This window comes from Ruditapes philippinarum, unplaced genomic scaffold (assembly GCF_026571515.1).
Source record: "Ruditapes philippinarum isolate M1 unplaced genomic scaffold, ASM2657151v2 ctg6550_1_1_1_1, whole genome shotgun sequence".
Taxonomy (NCBI): Eukaryota; Metazoa; Mollusca; class Bivalvia; order Venerida; family Veneridae; genus Ruditapes; species Ruditapes philippinarum.
Window position 1 is genome coordinate 205389 of NW_026864127.1, and position 11758 is coordinate 217146.

General features: G+C 34.9%; 1 long non-coding RNA gene across 1 annotated transcript in view; it reads right to left on the bottom strand.

The window, feature by feature from the left end:
• Window positions 1–10732, bottom strand: part of LOC132724511 (uncharacterized) — a 63997-nt gene extending 53265 nt beyond the window's left edge. The window contains exons 1-2 of the long non-coding RNA XR_009624921.1: window positions 10601–10732; window positions 10126–10186 (exon numbers count right to left, since the gene is read on the bottom strand). This is a non-coding gene — a long non-coding RNA (uncharacterized LOC132724511). The remainder of the gene's footprint in view (window positions 1–10125; window positions 10187–10600) is intronic.
• Window positions 10733–11758: the final 1026 nt, after the last annotated feature.

The window sequence follows — 11758 nt, forward strand, 5'->3', positions numbered from 1 at the left end:
GCGTTAAATTGATGTTTAAGCTTTATATATTAACAAGTAAAATTATGATATAACTATAGAAGTTCGTGGACAAACTAACATGCATTATGTGCATCAAACCCCAACACACGAATATATTTATGTCTTGCCTATTTGCAGAGTTATGTGCCCATTGAACGTAGATATTCTTAAAGAATGTTTATTTTAATTAGTTTAAACAATATTTTATTTACAAAATTATACATTGTAGGACATTACAAATCGTATCTAGCTTAGGGGCAAGGCTTGCTATATTAAGGTGCATTATGCTCATGCCGTTATTAAGTATTTCATGGATGCTGACATCGGAATCACTATCAAAAAGCGATTCGCTTAAAGATGGTTCATCTGGTCCCGGATGCGGATGAATGTTGTCCGAAAGAAGTAGCATCAATAAAAGGTATGCAAGATTTACGTGTTGGACACTGAGCAAAGTGAAATGCAAAAATACTTTATTTTCCGAGTTTTGTATGAGTTTATAAGAATAAATATATTGTTTAAGGAAGTCAATAATCAGAAGTGCTAAATGATATGTCACATCGTGTCACGGCGCGCAAACACTGTTAAATATCATATCATAAAGTCAAGTTATTTAGTATAAATTAATTTGGCGCCGCGACGTGCCGCCGCAAAACAGCGCTCCGACAAGACGATTGACAACATTTTAATAAAAGGCTGACGAAGACCAATGACTCCATTCACTGCAACAAGGAGAACCATACTCATAAAAAGCGAGAATAGGTAAGATGTGAAAAAAAGTCAAGAAAGAACGAGAAATAAGCAAATGAAATAAAAGAGAAAAAAAACAAGAAGAAAAAAAATAAATGAATAAAAAATAAATAAATAAAGCTATAATATTATTTACAATAGTGATGCGTGCCTGATGGACGATGTTTGTCAATTTGTTTATGGTATCAGACCTTAAACGATTTTACTACCCTTACTTATATATCAGTCTGAAATATATAAGTTATTGGCATATAAGAGGAAGATATTACATGCGCTTTGCGGTGAATGGGTAGCTCTAGACTGACTGGAAACAACATGTTTAAGGTTTTTTAGTAACTGAAAGGATGATAATTAGGTATCTTAAAACTAAAAGGGTTCTCTGCCTTTAAGAAATCTATTCAAAATTTGCTAACTTAATGCAAGATTCAATATCGACTGTGAATATTGCGAAATATTACTTAAAATGTTTACTTAGAAAAACATAGTCGATAAGGGACATTCATAACTCTATATTAAAAAAAAATGGCTAGTTTGTCCTTTAGATATAATGTACAAATAAGCTAGGAGTGATTAAAACGTCCCTCTATATCATTGTTATGTATGTACATATATACAACAATTATAAATTTGTCAAAATAGGCGGAGTAACTCTGCCTTTCATGTAAAATAGGAGTAACTGGCTTCTTTCCCTTAGATTACTATAACATATGTACGGACATACTACATTAATATAGTAAATATTAATAAAAAATGAGGAGAAAGTTCGTTTTTGTAGCTTATATGTTGATGAATCATAATGAATGTTGTACACAAAACAGTTTTGCATTCAGTAGTTTTTGTCCCTACATATATACACTATATACACATTCTATATGAAAAGTGATGTATTATTTTACTTGAAATATGATTAAAATGCGTAATACATTTGATAAGCAACTTCAATCACCACTGTTGTGCTTGGTTAATTTGTAGGTCAAATTCGATATAGTGTAGTTGATAGTGCGCAAACCAGCTGTTTATGAATGGATATCGGACGGCTCGGGCAGAATTGTATACACGCGTACACGCGGTGTGTGATTTATGTTTATAACACGTGACAAGTTCAGATATAGATGTAAACAATAAGAAATCAAAACATTGATATCAAAATCGAGTAGAGGTAAATACATAAGATATTCTACACAAGTTTACATCTACACAAGTTTACATAATATTTATCATAAATAAGAAATCAAAACATACTTATATTTATCATGTTACATCTAATATGGATATAGGAAGTCTGCTCTATGGTAAATTCACTTGCTTTAAACTTTTGATTAGAATGTAATCACTCTGATAGATGTCTGTACATTGAAAAAAAGCAAATATCAACGGCCATACATGTTGTTGTAGATTTGGCGCGACGTCACGTAACGTCGCTTTTGCGCAAATTGTTTATTTATGTTTTTAACGTAACGTCATTTCCTATGTATGTAAACATTCAGTTTGAAAAAAGGAAACGAACTGACACAACGCCTAGTTTTACTCAGGATCACGTCCTCACATTTTATGGTGCCGTGAACCAAAACCGCCATGAATCTTCATAATCTACAAGCAGTGAGAGCTTCTCATCAAAACAATCGAAAACATTATGCTTTCTTTGGCGAGTACTGATGCAGACATTTTAAACAAGATTGATACCGAAAATACAGCAGTAGAGGTGAAGGAAACCGCTATGTACAACATTCGTGTCAAACGTCAACTACAGAAAAATAAGAAATTCAAGGTTTTATCAGACTCCGCAAGAGACGTAGACAGAAACAATATCAACCACTCGTCACGATGGGAACCATCATCCAGCAATCACGGCGAGCATATGGACTACATTGGAGACAGAACCAGCATACCGCTGTCTAATTCATTTCATCACAAGTTGCCAACAATTTCTATGCCGACATTTTGTGGTGATCTCTTGACGTATCAGACATTTTAGGACTCATTTGAATCATCATTGCACAAACCCAATTTTCCCAGTTTAAACGGGAACGTTGCAGAAATTAAGTTCCCCTAAAAGTCATTGCTAGAGGGAAACTTGCAAAATGTTTAAGGGGTTTGCGTTAACGAATTTAAAACTACAGTCAGGAAATTGTGTTTATAAAAAAAAAAGCCACAGACAAAAAAACAAACATCACCTTTCCGCAAAAAAATTGCAAACTTTGTTCATTACCAACCCCAGCAGACGATATTCGAAAAAATTACTTTAAAATTGTACGTTTATGCTTAAAACAAAATGGGGGGTTAAAGCCTTTTGGGTTTAACTAAAAAGATAAAATAGGGCAATCAAATTAAAACCCCAAAAACCCAAAAAAAACCCATCACCGCAAACCCAGACGTCTTTTAGCTAGGGCCCCCTTTTCCGGGAATTTGGGGAACGTTTCCGGGACTTACGCAAATCCCTAAACAAAAGAGTTTGAAATTTTTGGCCCCGGAAAAAAAGTCACAGAACCCCAAAAACCAGGAAAAAATTTATTCCCCAAACCCAAGCATCATTTTTTACCCCCCGAAACGAAAAGAGGAAACCCGGGAAGTCCTTTTTAACCCGGGCGGGAAGCATTTAAAAAGGAAAAAAGGCGTTTATTTATGATGAAAAATTTACATTAGGGGGAACTGAAAGAAATTTAGTAATTTTAAAATTGCCCCAATTCAAATTTTCAAAAAAGTTTTTAAAACTTTTTGTTTTTTTAACTCCCCAAAAGGAAAAGGTCCCCAATTTGTCTTGGATTTTCCTTTCCAAGTTTTTCAGTTCCCCCAAAAGTGTCATGGAAAAAACATCATACTTGGGGTACATCCCAGCCATTCCCAATACTTTTTTCCCAAACAAAAACCCAAAAATGGGCCCCCTTTTAAAACCCATAAACAAAAACGCTGAGGGGTTAAGGGGAAATTTTTATTTTAAACGGGCCCCAAGAACTTAATTTGGAGACTTTTGGAAACACAACTTTTTATTTTTTTTCAAAAACCCCACCATTTTCAAAAATGTTTTTTTTAAAAAAAACACCGAAAAACCCCTCTGTTTTTTTGCAATGGACGATATGCAAAAGGGCAAAAAAATTTTAAGGACAAAAAAACCCAAATTTTTTATCACACAAAAAATTTTCCGAAAAACTTAAATTTTGGTATTGAGGGAACAGGATTTACCATTTATCAGCTTTTCGGGGCGACCCCCAGGGGCCAGGTTCAACTTTCTTAATCCGGCAAATGTTAATTTATTTTAGCAGACGACCGAAATGTTTAGTCCCAACCCCCGTTTATTGATTGTTCCCTTTATAGGCCCTTTCAAAAAAAAATTTTCAAGGAAGAAATAATATGTGACAAGAGACCGGTAACTTCTGGTTTACCACTAAATTCTTAGAGTAAAAAACAGATATAAGCAGCTTTCACAAGTTATTTACGTGTTTACAGGCATACGTTTTATACCGTTTCACTAAAACTGCCAGAGTGACGTATAATAATCGCCAAAGTTGTCCATTATCAGACGTCAGAAGCCCCCAAATGTGATAAAAATAATAACCCGATATTTATACAGGAACAAGAAAATAGAGGTTTCATTGAAAGAGTAGATGAAAGTTCCACAGCAAAACACGTGCCATGTAATATACCCATCATGGAGTTGAAAAGGAATTCCACAACAACGTCCATACGAATAGTCTATGACTGTATTGCCGTCAATTTCAGAAAGAAGTCCCAAGTTTAAACGGACTGCATTGAATCCACACCTCCAGAGCTGAATGATCTAAAACACCCTTCTCTGTTAAGATTTCGGCTTGGCTTAATATGCAGAATCAACTGACATAGAGGAAAGCCTTTCTACATGTCGGTAACACGAAGATGACAGAGATATAACCAGATTTCTATGGTTATCAGACCCTACAGATCCCAAGAGCCAGCTCGTGACATACAGGTTTCGAGTTGTCCTTTTTGGAGCCTCATGTTCCCCATTTATTCTCAATGCTACATTAATAAAACACATGGCCCTGAATGCAAGTAACCCTGCCGCTAATATAATTACCAAAGACCTATATGCCGACAATGTGATTTCAAGTTTTCAACAAGAACAGGATCTTCTTACCTATTTCCGGTACGCACGTGCTCTCATGTCTGAAGCTTGATTCAATCTGCGATCGTGGACTTCAAACTCAAGTAAACTACGTGAACTCGCACTAGCTGAAAAAGTCTTGGACAATGATCAAGTTGTTAAGGTGTTAGGAATGTTATGGGACCCGGATGTTGACGAGATGTCATTTGTACAGCGCACGATAGTAAACTCTGAGAGAACAACCAAACGTTCTTTTCTCAAACAGACTTCAAAATTATATGACCCCCTAGGATTGCTTAGCCCAGTAACTGTACGTGCCAAAGTACTAGTTCAAGACCTATGGAAGATGAAATTTGATTGGGACACACCACTTCCGGTTGATATCATTAACACCTGGGCTCATTTGAGCATCGACCTGAACAGCGTAATTCAGACCAAGTTCCAGAGACCATATTTTCCAACCACTGAAAATACAGCGAATTCCGCCGATTTTAATTTACACGTGTTTGTCGATGCAAGTGCACGTGGTTATGAAGCCGTAGCGTATCTTACGTCCGGTCATACATCTACCCTTGTATTTGCAAAGAATAGAGTCGCACCTGTCAAAGAGATAACTTTACCTAGACTAGAACTGATGGCAGCACTCATCGGTGCACGTGTAACCCAACACGTGTCAAATCCAGTCACGTGCAAGAAAATCACATGTTGGTCCGACAGTCAAATAGTGTTAAGTTGGCTGAAATCTACAAAGACACTAAAACGCTTCATTTTGAAAAGAGGCGAAGAAATCAAAGAAACTGACCCCCGATATTGAAAGGCGATATTGTCCAACAGATCAAAATCCCGCTTATTTACAAACCAAAGGTCTAACTGCGACCCAGTTACAGTCAAGCAAATTATGAAAAAATGGACCTACTTGGTTAATTCACAACAATAAATGGCCGACTTTGGAACAAACCAGGGCAATCACATTCACTGCGTTGACGGAACAAAATTCAGAGGAAGAAATAATATGTGACAACAGAGGTAACTCTGGATTACCTCAAATTCTAGAGTAAAACAGATATAGCAGCTTTCACAAGTTATTACGTGTTACAGCATACGTTATACGTTCACTAAATACTGCAGAGTGACGTATAATAATCGCCAAAGTTGTCCATTATCAGACGTCAGAAGCCCCAAATGTTGATAAAATATAACGATATTATACAGGAACAAGAAAATAGAGGTTTCATTGAAAGAGTAGATGAAAGTTCCACAGCAAAACACGTGCATTATATACCCCATCATGGAGTTGAAAAGAATTCCACAACAACGTCCATACGAATAGTTTATGACTGTAGTTGCCGTCTATCAGAAAGAAGTCCAAGTTTAAACGACTGCATTGAATCCACACCTCCAGAGCTGAATGATCTAACCGCCCTTCTGTTAAGATTTCGGCTTGGTAGATATGCAGTATCAACTGACATAGAGAAAGCCTTTCTACATGTCGGTTAACACGAAGATGACAGAGATATAACCAGATTTCTATGGTTATCAGACCCTACAGATCCAAAGAGCCAGCTCGTGACATACAGATTTCGAGTTGTCCTTTTTGGAGCCACATGTTCCCCATTTACTCTCAATGCTACATTAATAAAACACATGGCCCTGAATGCAAGTAACCCTGCCGCTAATATAATTACTAAAGACCTATATGTCGACTTTGGAACAAACCAGGGCAATCACATTCACTGCGGTGACGGAACAAATTCAGAGGAAGAAATAATATGTGACAAGAGAGGTAACTCCGGTTTACCTCAAATTCTAGAGTTAAACAGATAAAGCAGCTTTCACAAGTTATTACGTGTTACAGCATACGTTATACGTTTCACTAAAAACTGCAGAGTGACGTATAATTATCGCCAAAGTGGTCCATTAACTAGTGAAGAGCTGAGATTAGCAGAAGGAAAACTGATTGAAACTTGCCAACAATAATATTTCCCAGACGTAATACAAGATCTAACATCCCAGAAAAAACAAAGTCCAATAAATAGGCAGCTAAGACTTCATATAGACAAAGATGGTTACCCCCGTTGTTTTCGTTGTGGCGGAAGAATACATAACGCACAGTTGCCAGAGACAACAAGATTCCCGTTTCTTATGTCCCCAAAAGGTCATGTCACCAGACTGATAATAGAAGACGTCATTACAATCAATTACATGCAGGTGTCGCCCATACTGTTTACCCATCTACACCAGAAGTACTGGATTACCGTCAATCAGACAGCACGTGAAAAGTGTTCTCCGGAGATGTATCATTTTGCAGAAAAGTTACAGGAAGACCCCATACCGTCCCAGATCCCCCACCATTTCCGGTTTCCAGAGTAATCGTCGAACCACACTTCTCCGTAACAGGTGTCGATTTCACAGGGGCACTTTACATTTAAGAAAAAGCAAGTTCAGCAGAATGTATACATATGTCTCTATTCACGTGTGCCAAAACCCGTGCTGTTCACCTAGAAATAGTTCCAGACCTTACAGAAGAATCATTTATGTTAGCCTTCAGACGATTCATAAGCAGACGATCATTACCAAGACTGATGATATCTGATAATGGTACCACCTTTCATGCAGCAGTCAATCAAATCCAGCGACTCTATAATTCGCAAAATCTTAATACTGCCCTTACACAAAGAAGAACAAACTGGCAGTTTATTCAAAAAAGAGCACCTTGGTATGATGGAATGTGGGAGCGATTAATTGGTGTTATGAAAACAGCGATTAAGAAAATTCTCGGCAAAGCCTCCATTAATTTGCAAACGCTGCAGACGATAGTTACTTAAGTAGAGGAATGATGAACAACCGACCAATTTACAACGTTTCATCTGCTAGAGATGCTCAAAAGCCTCTCACCCCTTCACACTTACTACATGGACGCAGACTGACAACTCTACCATTCTACGATACTGTGGTCTACCATAGCAAAGGTGACGATGTTCGACAACGTGCTAGACGACGTTAGGAGTTAATTAATCACTACTGGTACCGCTGAAAACACGAGTATCTGACGTCATTAAGAGAATACCAACGGTCGAGTGGTACCACAAGTCAGACTATTAAAGTTGGAGACGTTGTTATTGTCCAAGACGACTTTACACACAGGCTACAGTGGAGCCATGCGGTAGTTGATGAACTTTTAACGGGAAATGACGGGTTTTCGAGGGATACGTACATCCTGAGGGCTAACAACACGACCGATTGTCAAATTGTACCCATTGGAAATTATCCAGACACCAGATAAATAGACATTACGATACTTATTGAAATATTTATCCTATATCGCTAATATTTCGTGAAAAGATAATTCAATTTGTATAATCATAGAAGAGTGTAAATAATTCAAAACAGAGACTTTACATAGCGCCAATCTGTTGTTTGATATAATTATCTAAATATAGCTGTTTTAATTAGGGTGCTTAACTTCAATATGATTTTAAATAAGTAATTTTATTACTTTATGTTTTTGTATGACAATTATTACATTTAGCATTTCTGAGGCCCGGAGAATGTTGTAGATTTGGCGCGACGTCACGTTACGTCGCTTTTGCGCTCATTGATAATTTAACGTAACGTCATTTCCTATGTATGTAAACATTCAGTTTGAATAAAGGAAACGAACCGTACACAACGCCTAGTTTTACTCACGATCACGTCCTCACACGTGATGTTTATAGCTACTGGTTAACTAACTTATGACCTCTCATTTCTGATTGCGTCGATAGTGCCCATGCTGAGGACTCATATTTCTTAATTGAAAAATGTTATATATGTTTTAGTATTTTCTTCTTTGTAACTATGCATGAAATATATCTTAAGATTGTTATATCTTTCGCTTTTCTTCTTTGTTACTATAAATGGTATCTACTTTGGACTTGAGATATAGAGGATATTGAATGAGTATAAGTTCAATACTGAATTTATTGCACGAGTTGAATAAAATTATATTATGCGAGCCTCTGGCGAGCATAATATTATTTTATTCAACGAGTGCAATAAAGTCAGTAATGAACTTACACGAATTTAATATTCTATTTATCACTTACCCAAAATCAAGACCGTTTAAAGTGAAATAAGAGTCATTTTTTATTGACGCGCCTATAGTATAACGCTAACATTTAGCGCGTCTTTACACTATGTTTGTATAACGCTAATGACGTCACGTCAAGATATATATGCACGGCCGTGCAATACCATATTTACGGAGTCGCAAAATCGGCACGGGTGTGTGATACCATATTTTTTTTCACCACTCACAGCATCTTTATTTAAAGAGTTATCTCCTCGTTATTTTAATTCTTTTGGTTTAGCCATCCCTAAAAACTGTTTTCTGAGATTACTTTTTAAGAACTTGGGACGTTTCAAACAAATTTACTAGCAATAGAGAAAAGTTTAAACATTAGGTAATTATATTCATCCTGAAAAAATAGATCTTTTGATTATATATTGTATAAATATAAATTCGTATAAAGCATGGAAACTTAACAAAATAATATGATACAGATTAACTAAGAACTCGAAATGTTTAATGTTCATTTATGTCTTCCAAAATGGCATAATTGAATGATCACGGCCCTTCGGAATGTTGCTGGGGTTCTGAACGGCAGAATACTTATACATGCATTGCTTGCAATACTTTGATAAATGTTTTCTAATCTTGGTATACATCAAGCTTACGCATTGAATTGTATTCAAACTTGGTATTTAGGAATTCTTTTGGAAAATCCTGATTTGAATTGCTTTAGGACCCCTTGGTGTCAAGATCACTGTTACTTAAATAGAAAAAAGATTCCCGACGATAAATATCGTTAACAACAAGGTATTGTAATCAAACGTGGTATAAAGTGAGCTTATGAAAGGACCGAGCTAAAAATTTGTTTTGGATTTATCAAGGTCGATGTTTACCAAATAAGTAATTGATTGCAAATTAATTTTTTACCATAAATTTTAAATTTGTTACATATTTTACAGGTAGGCCTTAGAAACTGTATTATAGAAGGCCGCCATTCTCCTACAATCTGAATATGGAAAGTAGTTGAAGTGATGAGATTTTAAATCCTTCTTTCAGTTTAGATATTTGTTTTTAAAGAATACACTTCGGAAAAGACTTATTAAGGTAAAACATTAGTGCCGAAAGGAGTCTTAATTATTAAAAAGTTATTCGATTTAAAACAAGCTTTAAAGTGATGACAGTATTATCTGCCAAATGATTGAGCAAAACATATTGCAAGGTTTTCTAACTACACAATGTATACGCTTACCTGAATACGATATAAATACGACAAATAAACAGCTACACAGGAAAAGCATATCGTCCTACGTCTAAAAAGAATAAAAGGAAATGATATTAATATAATAATTTGTATTGCTTAATGTGATTCAAACAGTTTGACTTACAAACTATCAAAGTGTTCGAACGCAAGGAAATACACAATATTTTGTCATTCTACAAACTATATATAAAGGACATTTATATTGATCTTTTACTTGATTTCTTTCATAAATCACATTTTTTGATGATTTTCAATACAACAAAACAGTATTACATGTAAGCACGTCTAACATCAATTTAATTTTACACACACAATGCTATATTAAAGTTAAACCTGGTAGTCTAGATCTTTCCTTTTGATAGTATTAGAATTTTTATACTTAAAATGAAACAAATAAATTACAGATACTCACGTAACAAACACTTAAGCTGAAAAAACCAAATATATATTAAAATTTACTAACTTGATCTATATCTATATAATATTCAAGATTTACTTCATAAAAACATCTGGTATAACGAGTTGATGATCAATACATTTCGGAATGAACTACTATAATCCACAAAAATTCAGTTTTCTTCTACACAAGTGCGTTAAATGATTTAAGACCATTAGATTTGTTTTCTCAAAATTTATTGAAAACAGCAAAGCATTTTTAACTTAACATATAAACTTAAATTTTTATTATCAAAGTTATTGAGATATTAAATGAAAACAAAAACAACAACATAAGGATCAATTAGTAAATACATGCTTAATTCCCTTTCTACGTTTTATGAAAGTGACTGAAAGTGAATTTCCTCTTAATTAATTACATACCAATGTTGCTTGAAATATAATAGGTGTTACTAGATATATTATTTTCAATGAATGTCACATTGTAATTGTTCACTCTTATATAGTTGCCACACACTTTTCCCAAAAATATTCAAATAATGTACCTGTTAGCTTACATGTTTGAAAATTCACAGAAGGAGCATTTTATTCGGTTCATGTAATGGAAAAGTTACTGATAAGTATCAACGTTTAATGTCTTGGCTTCTTGTGATATTCACCGAGACCTGGCCGCGTTTAATGGTCAATAAATTTCAGTGTTCACCTTATTATCATGCACAAGCTGTATTATAATATTAAAACGCCTATCACTGTAAGTGTTAAAATATTTGTCCCAGTCATACACTTAATTGAAGACATGTAAAATGAGTTTAAATATTCGCATAACAAATACAAGAAACAGAAGGAATATTATCATTTCAAATATACATACAATACACCCTTACACTTGTACGTGCTTTTACACTTGTAGACATGTCAAGTACAAACATAATTGAAAACGTTGAGAGATAAAATAAATTGTCTATTTGGTAAATTTCAAGTTTGTCTTTTCTCTGTTTGTTTTTCTAACGTTGTTTATGATGTAACCATAATAAAGTGCTTTTATATGTTTTTTTAGTTTACAAAAGCATTGACTGTAATTTGTATATCCCTATGATAGAAAATATTTTTGTTAAAATGGTAACTTCCAAATTATACAAACATATTATTTTAATACACGTTTGTTGTAATAACTGCTCGTTTAAAAGTTGTATTTCATTATCTTTCGGTTTGTCTGACAAAATGC